The sequence below is a fragment of the Homalodisca vitripennis genome, chromosome 1 (genome assembly GCF_021130785.1).
Source record: "Homalodisca vitripennis isolate AUS2020 chromosome 1, UT_GWSS_2.1, whole genome shotgun sequence".
NCBI lineage: Eukaryota > Metazoa > Arthropoda > Insecta > Hemiptera > Cicadellidae > Homalodisca > Homalodisca vitripennis.
This window is the reverse complement of record NC_060207.1, coordinates 179743401-179759578: the sequence shown is the minus strand read 5'-3', so window position 1 is coordinate 179759578 and position 16178 is coordinate 179743401. Positions and strand designations below refer to the sequence as shown.

Here is a 16178-nt window from a genome sequence, read left to right as displayed (position 1 = left end):
ATTACTAAGTGAAATGTCAATTTTCGAGAGTATTTTTCTCTATGTATAAGGTACAACAATCGTTGTGTTCGTAAAATTTAACAGCATCACTTGTATAATTTTATTATTTACAACACAATTTAGTGGATTTTCAAACAATTGGAGACTTTTTTGTAACCTTGTGTTTTACCCACGGTGTGACGTCATTAGGACATGACGGTTGGGACTACAACTCTCATGTACAAGGTCGCAGTAATAACACGCACATCTCCGGCCTGGCTAGTCGGTGACGCTGCAGTGTGCAGTTGGTGTAGGTATAATGAGAGCCAGGGCATGCCAATAATACAAGGCTGCTATGTGTTTGGGTTGGCAGCACTTCATGGCTGATTCATTCACATCTGCAATGGTGGCGGGCCTGCTAGTGCCAACTTTAGGTGGAAGTGGCAGTTTGTGGGTCGAAACAAAATAGTTTTCTTAGTAGGTCTGCTTAAATTAAGTGCAGCTAAGGTGTTACCGTAAACTGTCAGTGCAATACAAATTGTTGTTCTTATCTGTGAAGTAACTAGAGATAACGTATAATGTAACACTTACAAATCGCAATTTAAATCTTCAAGGCACCCCAGCAGCTATGAAGTGTGCAATTTAAATCGCATAAAACACTCGTATGAAAATATAATTTAAGGAAGAAAGCGGCACAAAGTTGCACATTGTATGTTTATTTACTAAACACACGACTTCATTTTGTTCTTTTATATGTTTATTGTGATGCTACTAAGTCTTGAAATCGATAAAACTAGATGCTTCTTACACAAGTATACAACAACGACACCTATTAAAGTATACTTTTTAGTTCAATCAAATCTCTTATTGAACAATCATACATTTCATTGAGTAAATAGAAATATCTGTTTATCCAAATAGTTTGAGCCAGCTGAGATAAATTTGCAATTTTTTCCAAGGACAGTGTTAAAATGAAAGTTGTAAACTCCTTACTTTTGGTGTTGTCTTTGTAACTTGTGTAATTGATACCTTTGAACTTCCAGATAACAGATGTATGGCTGAAATTTTGTTCTGTAAAGCTCGTTTTACAGAACAAAAAAATGCCATAGATAGCGCTACTGTATTGTTCTGTTTTAATTCATTTTAATCATATATTAACTACCTAATTTTTATGAATTAGATTTTTATGTTTAGGATTTTTTAATTATTATCTGAGTATACTCAAAATAACATGTTTAATAAGTTTCTTTAGTATTTATAGTTAATGTTTCCTTCGTTTTCCGCTATATTGTCCACAACCACAGGAACAGATTTTTAGTATCCAGGGCAATATCATCACATAGACTGATAAATAATCGAAACTGAAATGCATATAACTCATTTTGAATGTATAGCTCTTGCATAATTAAAATAATATTTACTTCACTCATCGACGTAACGTTAGCAATAAAATAATAATAACTTTTTGAGAAATAACTTGTAATTAACTAAACTTTTATTTAAAAGTAACACTTCAGTATGTTTTTCGTTAGGTATGTTTTCCTTATTTTTATAAATGTTATTTTAATAGACTTTTAACAAATGTAAATATTTTATTCTGAAATTTCCCCTACATTAAATTAAGTGTTAGATTTTATTAAACTGTATCTATTATTAGGGATTTTTAAATATACAAATTGTATGAAAGAATATTGTTCTCCTCTTAAACTTGTTTTAAAACGTTTATCCTTATATTTACCAAGCTGTGTATTACAAATTATAGATTCCTAGCGAAATGAGCATATAGAGTGAACTGTTCCACTTATATTTACTAAGCTGATTATTACATATTCAAGACACCTGGCGAAGTGAACATACAGAGCGGATCTGTCCCATCTCTCTGAGTGTTCTACGTTACTGGTGGCGCTAGGTATACAACAAACGCGATCTCTCATATATGTTCGGCGTAGTTGGGGATCAATAATGTCGTTGAATAAATTGGACACGTAATCAAGCAGGTCAGTAGGGTCAGCAACCTCGAGCTAGGCCTACCAGACCAGTTAACTATCATTTGAGGTGTTGCCCCTCCCCTCACAACGACCACGATACTCGCATAAATTGCAGATAGATCATCGCATCGACCACTACACTTGCAGTCACTGCATATAGACCATTCCAACGAGTACGACAATTGCAAACACAGCCGATAGGCCATTTCAATAACTACGGCACTCGCATAAATTGCAGATAGATCATCGCAACGACCACGACACTTGCAGGCACTGCATATAGACCCATTCCGACTACGACAATCGTAAACACAGCAGATAGTCCATTGCAATAACTACGACACTCGCATATATTGCAGATAGATCATCGCAACGACCACGACTCTTGCATACATTGCACATAGATCATCGCAACAACTATAACACTTTCAGGCACTGCATATAGACCATTCCAATGACAACGACAATCGCAGACACGGGATATAGGCCATTGCAACGACTACGACACTCGCAAACACTGCAGATAGAACATTGGAACAATTACGAGATTCGCAGACATTGCAGATAGATCATTGCAACAACTACGAGATTCGCAGACACTGCAGATAGAACATTGGAACAATTACGAGATTCGCAGATACTGCAGATAGAACATTGGAACAATTACAAGGTTCGCAGACACTGCAGATAGATCATTGCAACAACTACGAGATTCGCAGACATTGCAGATAGATCATTGTAACAACTACAAGATTCGTAGACATTGCAGATAGATCATTGCAGCAACTACGACACTATCAAACACTGCAGATTCAATTACGACATTCGCAGACACTGAAACACAGTATCAGTGACAAATGTTTTGCTTTTTAATAGTTATATTTTGTAAGTATAATGGTGTATGTGAAACCACATAAATTGTGTGAACATTTAAATTTTAGTTGTAATATGTTAAACTTATAATTCATTTAATAAAATGCTCTTCATTCAATTCACGTTTAGGTATACTAATATATGTACTTGTGCAGCCGAAAAAATCTCAATATTATGGACGTCAAGTAATTTATTAAAAGAAATGCTATTCATAACGCGCCAGAAAAAAAAGTTGGTTGTATATTCTGTAAATTGAGACCTTCTTTTACACAAAGAGCGGAGAAAATAATTTTATCGGTCAATGTTTTAAACTGTTCTTGTAATAGAATATTCGATATTACCGTCCAACTCCATGTCTTTCTACTCTTATCTTCTAAGATAATAATCAAATTTACAAGGTGAAAATGTAGTAAATATTTTATTTAAATAAATTAAGACAGAGTGGTGTATATTAGACAGATCAGTCTTGTTGACATTACATTCTTTTATTTGGGTACTTTCGCTGGAAGAGGGGAACGAGTACAGAATTAAAATAGTCATTTAGCAGCCCTCCCATCTTCTGTCGCCTTCAAAAAATGCATGTAATAAAATACGTCTTTCATAAATTCTTATCTCTTATAAGTATAAAGTTCGAAGGGCATTTAAAAATAGAGTTATATATGATTGGTTTTCTAAACTGTGTACAACTGTGTATATGATCTTTTTTCTGTAGGCCTGTACAAAGATTTAATTTCGTTAAAAAGCGTTGTACAAATACGTTATATTTAATTAAACAAATATCATTTCCTTAAGTCAAAAATGACTAAAATGTGACTCCATAAAGTTATTCACATAAATGTAAAAATTTCACATTTTTAACTTTAGCCTTTTTAATTTAGGTTTGACCGCAAAATTTCCTGCTTAAAATGGTTGTTACTTCTTGTACAGTAATCAACTTAAACGTAACATTTTAAAGGTACCATATCAACGAAACAAAAATGATTACAATAAATAACGTTTTTACAACTTGAAATAGTGGTGTATTTTTTAATTTTAGATATATTATTTAACTGCAAACTTAATACTTAATGAATGTAACCATGAGGTTTTCAAGAAGTTCAGTAAATTAATTAACAATGAGAACAAAAGGACAATAAAATTGCTGTCCTGTCCAAACATATGTCTACACGTTTATTTCATATGTTTTCATTGTGGCCTCTACTGGGTTTAAAATTTTGTCTTACTTAAAAATATGTTCAGCCCTTGACGTCGTCGTCTATTACTCACCAAGTAAAAATTTGGTGTTTAAGGAAATTACATTTGACTTGTATAATTATTTAAACCCTCTTTCCTAAATTCCTCCCATTAATACGCAATGTTGACAAATTTAAAATGTCCGAATTTTTGTTAAGGATTAATTTATTTTTATATAATAATTGTTATCTCGTCCTAGATTAGATTTTATTTGGGAGTCCTCGCGGGAATTATCACTGATGATCTCACTAAAAGTGTGTGTTTTTTAATTAAACTGTAAAAAAATCATTACGTCCCATGATTATTGAGAGAAACTAGTACACAATCGGGAGTAAACCCTAAGCCTTGACTATCTGCAAGGGTAAATAAATAAAACAAGATATTATGTTTGACGTGTGAAATCGTTATCGGAGATAAGTAAATAAAATACAGTATTGATACAAGATACAAGACGTCATCATGGTTTTTTTCTAACGTAAAGTGGGTCTCGAATCTGGGTCAAACCACTGACGACAGAATCCCCACCTTAAAGTATTGGCTTCACTTATCGCTTGTGCATAGAGTGCAGGTAAGTGTTGTATAATCTTCTGTTATGTAATAATACAACACAAGACTCATGCTTTGTACAGAAACTCGCTCAATCTCGTAGGTTAATCCTACCTTATATAATCCAGATTTGTATGTGATATGAAAATGAAAGTTTGTATGTGGGTGCAAAATAAGCATTGTGCCTTCTGTATGATGTTCCATGAACTTTTCAATTTTATAGAGATATACACAGTGTGGTAAACTTAGCGTGATCCCCAGGAGGGTTCACTTTTGGCTGGTTTATATCTCCCAGTTGAATCCACAGTGGGTACACCAAAAACCGATGTGTCACTTAAATCTGGGCAAACTTATCGATGATCAGGAGCGTCACATTACTAACCGCATATATCGAGATTCAGGGGCGCAAGGGTAATTCGATAGGTCTATTCCTACTGCGTGAGATGACGGCGTGATGTTGGAGTTAGTGGGGTATTTGTTTCCTAAGAATCAAAGGTTCTTGCCAGACGTAGACATAAGGATGTGCCACCCCCTGTCTACTTTGACTGGAGAGGCTGGTTCAGAGCTGGCTTCTCCTTCTACCTAGGGGGCATGACTTTGAAATTAGTACCCTAAACTTTTCCTCATGAATCTCGACAGGAGGCGGCTCCTACTTCCAACCTTACCATCTAAAATATCCTGTCATTCCGGAAGCAGCGCTATGGTCTTTTTGGACTAGGAGCAGATTTTCAAGCTTCTTGTCTTAAGAGAAAAAAAGACAGCGTGGGGCCGCAAATTTGCTATTACTGCACTAAGAAAAATTGTATAATGATAGGATGATCAATTCACACATCCTGCAATCCATGGTTATGTTTTCATAAAATATATAACACATACGGTTATGTGAAAGTGGCAAATTGAAGTGTTTCATTTGGTAGAAGGGACAAATACTACATTTATGATCATCCATTTTGTTTTTAAGGCATTATCAAAATGGGTGAGGAAGAATTAGTTTATACCGGTACATCGCATTGGCCGAGTTCTCTGCATGATGTGTTGAAGTTTTGAACTGCATAACTTCAGCCCAACGTTTTGCCTTTTATTTGTATTACTATATTCCTTACAGAAGGCGTACAGAGCTGGGTGTTGCTCCACTTCCATAATAAACGTCTCTGTATAAGTTGATTAACTACAACAACTTCTCTGAATAAACTAAAACGTGTGGTTATATTAGTTGTGTTATATAAGTTCACCGAATTTACGCTTCGCTTGGCGTAGTTGTCGCCTCTCCCCTTGTTAACGCGTCTGTCGGCGCGGAAATTCTGTCCATACAGTGTGCACCGTAAGATAACGTAAGTCTGACAGACAAGCTGTTCTGCCGCCGACTTCGGTCGCAGTCTTTCAGTCCATAAAGTATTGCCCTTATTTTGGATTTTTTCAGAAGTGCAATCTAGTTTACGAGATTTTAAATAAATTATCCACATAAGCAGTAGGTAATAAAGCTCGTGATCTGAGCTAGATTTTTAAATACTACCTTGAGGGATGAGGTCTTCACTTGCCAGCAGCAAGGGTTGTTAAATTCGCCATCAAAACCCGCACTGAGGGCCAGGTGAATTTGTGACGGTACTTTCCCATGATTAGATCACGTTGAATGATTTGGCACGAGAAAGCACCGATCACAAACGCCGATGGCTATCAGTGATAGCCTCGCCACCCTTCGCTGCAGCCAGATACAGAAAAACATCCCTTGAGATAGTACCCAACTTCGTGCTACTGCCTCATTAGGCTTCCAAATATGACAGGCATTTCAACATTAAAGAAATTGAAAGTTGACACAATAATTGCTCAGAATTACCCGTGTACATATTAGATGGCGCTTATAAATAACGTTTGTATTTAAATAATAAACACACTCTTTTTACGAGGCCTTTCGTAATCAAAGATTTATTTTATCTTCAGACGTCAACATGTAGATGTTTTTAAGCATGTACATATTTATTTGTGGAGTCGCTTAAAAATAAAGTGTTTGATTCCGAAAAGTATACCTTGTACAAAATATAAAAATGTAAACTGAAACACATTTACAAAGTTTTCCAATTACTCCAAGAATGTTTATTCAATCAATCTTTATAAAGCAGGTCAATACCAATATAATATCATACACAGTCATTCATAACCCATTGTTATATACATTATTTGCAGTCTACAGTGTATAGAAGATATTTCTCAATTGCAGGACATCCCGGCGGAAAATAGTCTCCACTTATTAGTTTTTTTTTTTTTTCAGTCATCATTGAATGATCTTGACATATCAAATACACCATAATAATTTGATACTTTATGTATACGGTACTTCGATTTAAGATTTTTCACTGATTGTGTTGTACCCGATATTGCAGTCTAATTCTATCATACGCAGATAGAAACGGTTAAACGTTTAACTTGTATGAACGTTTGAATTTGTATACGGTTCTGATCTTTGACTTTTTACTTTCGCTCAAATTCTATTGTTTCGAGCCCACTTTGCTGTTAAACAAATGATAATCGTTTCATTCCTACATTTCTTTGTGCACCAAACAGTGTTTGAACCATTAGATATTTTCTATTCAAGCGAGAATGCAAACCGAATGAACCGTGCAAGCGGTCGAGTTGGGACGAGCGGGCGGCGATATCGCGTTTATCGACACGACATCAACTATCGATTATCGCCGATCGACCGGTCGACTCGAGCCAACAATAAAGGTCACGTGATTAATGGCGCGGGCCGGAAGTGAAACGGCGGAACTGGTGCCGAGATTCGTACAATGGCGTGCGTGTTTTGTCGACTTCATTCTTCCACTTTATTTATCACCCGATCCCCTCCCCCCCACCCTACACACGCACTTAAAACCAATTAATGGGCTAACAAGTCAATTGATTGGGGCTTCCAGACAATCCGTTTGTTTTGTCGCCGAGTTTGTTCTGTGACGCGATTTAATTAATGACTGATCAGCGCCGGGCCCGGTTTCGATATTAACGGAAACCTATTAATTAATTCTTTTGTGTTCGCTATAAATTAAACCCTTAATTTGCTCGCCCCGTGGATGCGCACCAAGGGGACTGACTGCATTTTGAATACGATTTCACATAATACCTCGCCTGTTCTTATATTATTCATAATTACGTTCAGACCCTGATGAGTATATTTATTTTTCTCGTGCGAAAAAATCGATTAATGTATTATTTTGAATGAGGCCAACCGTATGGTATTTATATGGGGTCAAAAATGAATAAAATTAGCTTAAAATTGCTCTGGTGCTCACCAACGGTAGAGTAGTAGCCCGTATTATGATGTGGCCACACGAGGTAAAATGGCAAAATTATAGGTTGAGAATCGATAGGTCGAGTGCTATTGGACAAGATCTGGCACAACTCGGTTGTCTAGTTTCTAGGTTACCCTTTCTACAAGTGTAAGTAATTGTTACCGTTACGTTAAAAAAATAACTATTCATTTCGATAGTAGACCGAATTTTCAGTTCGAGCGAAACATTAAGAGCTCGGTTTAAAGTAGCATCCTATAGTGTCGCGTGTATATGTAGCGTGCGTGTGCGTGTGCGTGTCGCAGGGAGAAAGAGAACACGCCGAAGGGACAAGGTGTACAAGTGCTTGCACACTACACGGGCCCGGGTGGGCAACGCCCTCGCCTGCAGCCCCAAAAGTGAAATCACGTTCTCGCGGACCAACTTTGGAGAGATCGAAGTTTGGTCGCCTTATCTTTCGGCTACTCCCACAAACAGTGTTAGAAATAATACATCGAACAAATCAACAGTGTCGTACAATAAGGCACGTCCTGGCAGTTGTAGCAGATTACTAAATAGTTACATAAATCCATTGGTGCTACTGGTGCTAAATAATGATTTTTCTTTTCAAAACCAGCTTTGCAATTAGAGCAATAGCAATTATAAAAGTAAGCACAATTTTCGATAGGATCGTTTAGGTTTTATTTACTTACAGTGAGCAATTAATAATGCATATCATTCATAATACCGTGTCATAAAAATCCATTTTTTTATTAGACTTGATTTCCATCAAAAATCTTTTCCGCTCTCCTTTGTATTTTCTCTGACAGTATAAATGTGTAGATTCACACACATTTTAATAAATACTACAACCACATAAGGTCGTTCAGTAGGCGTATGCTGTAATTATACCATTAGGATCATACCAAACCGGTTATAATCGGCATTTATTGAGTGCCAAGAGGGTTTCTGTAAACATTTCATACGAGTATTACGCAACAGTTGCACTTGATGCACTGCGAAGTGTAGTCGGGTGCTATCGTTGTTTACAAAATATTCTGGTTGCTTATCGAGATGGCGGCCTTGGGATTTGTTTACAAGGCCGGTTCCTGGTTGGCTGACCGAGCGGCCGACTCATCAATATGTGGAATAAACACCCATAAGAATTTCGTTGCAAAATATTGTGACACACACAAGTTTTATTAAAATAGTATTAGATAGATGAATCATGGTTAATGATTATGAATTATGGATACGTTTTGCTTGCTTGTAGGCAACCGTACAAAATGTTGAAAAAGTAACTTTGACCGGATAACATTTTAGTTAACCTTGTAATCTCACGTTTATTTCTTCTCAGCCAAAAGCAGCGCGCAAAGACGAGCGACCTGAATAACCGGTTACATTAACACACACACATAATGAGTCAAGCAAATGATACGTCTTTTAAACACCCAAGATCCCAAAATGTCAACTTGTACGAACTGGATCTGATAAAAAGTGCAATGGGTTTCACCAGGTTCATTTTATTTTTGAAACTAATTAGATATTTGACATTTAACTTAATTAAAAATCCTCTTCCCGCTCGTTATCTTTACAGTTTCCTTGAATTGCAACTCCTAGATGCTACATCCTATTTGTACTTTTACTTTTAAATATCGATTTTGATAACCAATCTGATAACCTTGAAGAATTTACATTCCACGTACTGCCGTATTTCCCAAATTACAATTAGGTTAGAAGTTCTGAGATATTAATAAATGGTTGCCGTTATCTGTTCTGAATTCCATTTGCATTTGTCGAGTCGAACGTGATATACGAAGATAAGCAAGATTAAAGGACTGGGGTATTTGGTATAAGACTTTTTTATCGAGTGAGATCTCATTTTAAAACAAAGTGGACATAACATCGCCTATTCAGTGAGCCCGTTAAGTAAAAAGTTGTTGAAAGAGAGTAGGTACCATGAAAAAAGATACGGGTGTCTGTGATAGCGGCTTCAAATTCCCTTACTGTTTTTATGCATGTACACTCAAGTGATTTATTTGCGACAAGCGGGTTTCTGAAAGACTGTGTGTACACCGTACTGCTGCCCAGCCACGCAACCTGCAGCACAGCACGCACCGCTCGATATCAGTCACGTGACGGCCAGACCTGCCACCTTGCGTGTGCGTGTCGCTGTCCATTTCAGTTAAGTGATGAACGAATAAGCCAACAAGTTTAACTCGATCTCAAACCCGATTTCTTGTATTTCTAAATTTATTTCGCGCTGGCCCAGTTCACTCCTACACTAACATTATCCGGTGTTGTAATAGTGTAGAGGGGGTGAGGGGTTTTGAGGGAGGTGTGAGAAGAAAACTGGTAATGAATTTTCCTTTAAGCCTATAGTCGAAATGAATAAATTTGAAAATATCAATTATAAACTCGGAGATGTAAACATTTCAATACCCATTAATCTAGGCAAAGTAGATATACGAATTACCATGTATGTGTTAAAGATATATTCATAGCTTCATCGTGATTTATTAATCATTTAAAATTTGAAATAAACAGAACGGTACATGGACGACGCCGAGAGGGCTGTCAATTAACGCTGTATTTATGTATGTATTAACTGTATTTTGCTTTCCAATTTGTTGTTCAATTAAAAATAATATCTTTATAAAGTGTTCACGTATTTATTGCATTGATCTGTAAAATATTACTGATAATGGTCTTGTGAAAATAATAATTCTGCTAGATATCTTGCTGAATCCTACAGCAGGATAATGCAGTCTGTAACTCTTCACCGCAGTGGTGTTACCACGATTTTCTAGCGAGTGGGAGTTGAAGAGTTGTGTTGTTAGTTCCCAGATGTGCATTACGAAAATCCATTCCTTAACCGCTGTTTGTTGTAATTGCTAGCGCCATGTTTGACCTGACGCCATGGCGGGCGGCAAGGCGGGTAAACAGTCAGTTGCATAAACGACTGTCGAGCCGCTCCTGCGCCTGTGGGTTGTGCAGTTGCGGCTGTGGTGTTAGGCAGACGAGCTTGCTCTGTTGCGGGAGCTACAGCTACACTAATGAGTGATACTACTCATATTTATTCTCGTGATAATTAAAACAATTTCCCTCTTTGATCTAATAAAATGGCATCGTACGTGATTCGTACTTGAAATATGTATGTAAATTTCAGTATCCTGGATGTGATTGAATAGTACATTAAAAGAGATAACATTTGGATTTCACGTCTCTGTTGAGTATTGAAACACAGGGATTTGCTCAGTTTTTTTTATGTTTTCAAGTTTTGTTGTGCTGAGAATGTTGTTTCATTTTCATCATCTTTAATATGTCTTGTAGTAGTGTATCAAATTGAAACATTTACCTCGGATACAGTATATATAAAATATACTGTTGTGTGCCAAAAGTTGGTTTTATTAATTTCCAAATATTCACAATTGAAATATTGTATTGGATAACAATCTCTTCCCAATTCTGGGTGTTTTCTTCCTCTCAACTATCTACAACTTTTTTGTATGAGTCTTTATTTATTACACACCATTTGATAAAATGTTTAGTATACAGCTCTTTTATTAAAGTAATCCAAGTATAGATCTCTACTAAATATTTTATCGTCTTTGAGTTTTAAAGGACTATCACAATTTATTCTCCACTAAAGATTAATCAATTTTGTAGAATAACTGAGAAACGGCACAGTGTATGTTAAGTTTTGAACAGAACGCACTTAAAGCATGCTCGAAAGGGTAGTAAGGCTAAATAACATTATTGGGCCAAAAGTCACGCGACTGTTACATACCAAGTTCTGGGCTCACAATCACTAATATATAGTTGGAGAGCTAATTAATATTAAGAGATAAATATTGCTAAACCATCTGGTATTACTTTAGTTTCATAGATTCTTTATTACTTTTTAAAGGAAATGAATATATCTTTGCCCGCTGAGTTTTAGTATGCATTTTATAGTTTAGTACTGAAATCTAAATCGACCTCTGTGTTTTCCCCTCAAGATTTTCAATAGATCATCATTCATCACATTTGTGTTCTTGCATTCAGAACAAATGAATTAAATCCTAGTACTTATTCTGTAATTTAATGCTTAACAATAACAAGATTCTCCATTGCCTTCTATCATGGTATTGTATATATCTCCTTGGAATTAAGTGACGGGTCCAAAGACAATGTGCAGGCGAACACAATAAGCCATTTCCATAATTAACTTCCTGCCATTATAATAAGCAGTTGTACAATTGGTCTTTCTGTGGCTTTAAGCTGGTAAACCGACAAGTAGTTTGAAAAATAAATACAAACTTTGATATAAATCGATGTAACGAGCTGTTGTTTAGCTGAATTAAAAAGCCATGCGTCTTGTATGTAAGAGCTCCGGCTATCCCCTATGGGGGGGGGGTAACAGCTGCGATTAGTTTGATAATAATAATAAATTATTGTTATTAGTTGCGTCCAATAATAGTACATTGCATGTAATAATTATATTGGTTGCAGCAAAGAAATTTTGTGGGCCATCTTTGGGATTCTTTCATGTACTGTCCACCGGAAAAAACATTTGCGTAGAAGTTTACATGTGTGAAAACACCTTTCATATTTCATGTACTATCCATGTCCAATGGGAAAATATACAGAGCTATTTTATAGCTACGGTTTGGTAATTTTGGAATTCGTATATAGCATCATTTTTTTTGTAAATTGGGTTATTGTTTTGCAAGCAACAGCATAGATTTTGCATAGATCAGATCCACCAAAGGATAAAAATAAATAAATAATAATATTTAGTGATAGTAAAATTTTGGTAATTAAAAAATGGGAATTCCAAAGAGGAAGTAAATGATTTCTTTAGTAAAATTATTCGGTATCTGCATTATAGACTCATGGATATAATAACTTGGTATTCAGTATGTAAAGATGTTTTAGAAGGAAATTGTGACCCTTACACATTTTTAACTTAAACAGTTTATTTTGAAGCATTTAGTATAACTTTTACATTTGTATTTATGCAAGAGCTTTTTTTAAAGTTGATTAAAAATATCAATTAGCTAGCTAATTTGTCACATAACTGAGCTATGGTGGGAAGGGTTGATTCAGTGTGAATGTTGAGATTAATTCCAGTTCACCTTCCTCTTACTGGAGTTAATTATGCACCTGATGTGTCAATATAAGCATACCAATTCACATAGATTACACTATACAGGTATTTTTATAATTTGGTTTCTCCGATGTTGAAATGATGTTGAAACGATGTAATTAGTTGGTATTGAGTTTCTTCGTAGTCGACTTTTCTTGGATCTCTTCAGACGAACATGACGCCAGATTCCAGGAGTCAAGTCTTTGACAGCGTCAGATTCCAGACGCTGCACTAAGAGAAACTCAACATTTACATAGCTAATGTGTATTACATTTTAGCAAATGATACATATGTATTCATGAATAAAATGAATGAGTTATTGCTTTTATCACTGGTTATAATTTAGAAGATTAATAATATTGATTACTTACCTACTATGATACAACTTACCTTTTTTTTAAGTATTGCCTTCTACGGTAACAATATCAGTTATTTATAGTGTATGGAAATTGGTAGTATATTACTCAAACACATATTTCAAATGAAATAGATGCGTTTTGTTCATGTAGATCACTATACTTCTAGATATTAGGTATAATTACCTAATATTCGTAGTTTTAAGAATAGTGGAAAGCTCTCCCAACTATAGAATGTTTTGCCATTCCGATTAAAGACTACACTGTATAGATATCGTAATCGGAAATAAATTAGTTTATTTTATACACTAACCGGAAATTGTTCGTAACTGTAGTATATTTTTAAGAATATACTGAATACTTTGGCTAATTCTAAGGTGAATTGCTGTTTACGTTTAGTTTTCTAGTAACATAATGTATACCCTTCCACTCTTGTATAGAATACTGCATAAATATAATACAGGCAAATGCAGGGAGAGCGCCTTCAATTTGATGATGCACATACCACAACATTACGTAATGATCAGCTGATCGCCTCGACAGGCCGCGTCCTCAAGGTCAAGTTTTATCACAGGTTATTACGGAACCACAACATAACCTCACTTTCTTCCACCCGCCTCGGGCCTCAGCCACTGTCAAGTCAGTTGACAGGTCTGTGTGGGCGCGTGTTTATAGTGCCGTACTAAATATTTAATAATCTAACAATTTATATAATCATTTTACTGATTCATTATCGGCAAGTTTCACTTTTTTCGTAAATACAACGATAGTTTAAATTATATATCCTGCACCTTTGTATTCAAGGATTTTTAATACATGATGGTATATACATTTTTTTGTATTAAACGGGTTTTTTGTTTGTGGAGACTTGTTGCTTCATTAATATATGTTTATTTCAATTGTATTGCTCATATCTGAATATATACTGCGAGAAGGGCGTTATCAACAATAATGATCATGTTTTTATAAAATAGTTCCTATTGTTGAATTTACTGGAAACATTTTTTAAATGTACCACTCGGTTTTTACTTCTTTACGTTTTCAGATATCTTTATCAAAATTGTTTATACAAATTTTCTCATCAGAGTTAAATCTGGACTTATAGTGGTTACCAATTATAATACCAATAAGAAAATAAGGTATAGAGTGAAGCTTTTAAGTTACGTGTACGAATACATTTTTCTCCTTCTAGCCTTTTAATTTTTAGTTTTGTTTTTTAGAATGAAACGTGTATGAGTACTTCAAGTTAGCTAGCTCTTCTTAATGTAGACAAGACAAGAGTATGTATACCAGTCTATGCAACAACCGTGGTTGCATGCAAACTTGTAAACCTACAGTTTATTCTATTCTCGAGACGACCTGCGGACAGATATACAGACATATATCAAACAGAAAAGTAATTTGTACAACCCCCCCCATCACAATAAATTATTGTCTCAACGTACTGAGTGAGATTTTACGACGCTCAGATAAATTCTATGGTTTGATATGCATCATCATAGAACCCCTTCTTGTCTGTATAGAAAGAAATGAACTTCAATAAAAAATTAAAAATCTACAGATGAAATATTTTTCAAGCTATTTTCTCACATGATATATTTACACTTTTGTTCATTGCGAGGGTTTCATAGCCGTGTAGAAAATAGTAAAAGTTCCCTTGAGCTAGGAAACGTATTGCAACGCAAGAGTTCGCTGATACAATAAATGCACAGTAATACAATAAATAATTGAAATATGCCGGTACTAGGCGTCTTCATTAACTTAAAAAAAACACGACACTAAGTTGAAATATTTTTTTAAACACTATAACCACTTTTGGTAGACCTGCCGGTACGGTTTGGTTGTGAGCAGGTAGAGACTGCAACAGCAGGGTTACGACCGCTGTTATCACTGTCGTTATCAGCTGGACATGGGTCAATTGGCCAAGAGTAGCCTTTCTTCCCATTCCAAATGGATTGTGAGTTGAAGTTTAACTTCTCATTCAGCACGGAATGTATTTGTTTTCTCGCTTTGAAGGGCTGATGAATCACAAATTCTTCCTACTTATCGCCAGAATAACAAAGATTAAAATGCGTTTGCATGGAATATACTCACGCTATACTCTATGGGCTTAAAAAACTAAAGAAATGTGGGCATGAATTAACATTTAAAACCTCCAACATAACTCGGCATCTCCTCGCATCTAAATAAAAAACGACAGAAAAGTTTAAAAAAACAAGAGTAAGTAAAATTAAATTAAATGTCCCGATTTTCCTAACGCTTTACATCGATCAAACAAGGCGTGGTTTCAAAACGTTTTTTGATTCCTGATGAAAGAACTATAAAACCCTTTTTAAATACTGTTTATTGCAATCCAGGGGCCAAATCATAAATTATATACCTTAGTTCGTTTTCGAGGTAACTTGTGGACAGTCAGGCTGATAGACAGAAATGTAGTTCTTGCACCCAGTCAAGTGATCATCTTCGATAACGCTCAGCCAATAACAGTTCTTGTAAAATTTATTAAATTTGCATTGTCAGTATGTACATTGTCAGTATTAAAAAAGAACCACAAATCAAATATTTGACACGTGGTGCTCCCATTGACGACAAGTGTCTAATCCTAACCCTCGATGTAAGGACAAATATCTAGTTCTCAAGAACGAGAAGGGTTGGAAGGGAAGGCGCAGGGAACATTTGAAGGAAGCCAAGATTTATTAAATGAAATGAAACCCGTCACATTTGGCGGAGTTGGATTGCCTGCCACCGACATTCCTTCAATTTCAATCTTCCCCATTACGATTAAGCTTCGAGTTTCTTTATGCAAATACAATTT

The 16178-nt window shown here is 35.6% G+C and overlaps 1 protein-coding gene across 3 annotated transcripts in view; it reads left to right on the top strand.

Annotated features, from left to right (window-relative positions):
* Nucleotides 1-16178, top strand: part of LOC124352805 (translational regulator orb2) — a 902153-nt gene that overhangs the window by 687241 nt on the left and 198734 nt on the right. The gene's annotated exons all lie outside the window — the stretch shown is intronic.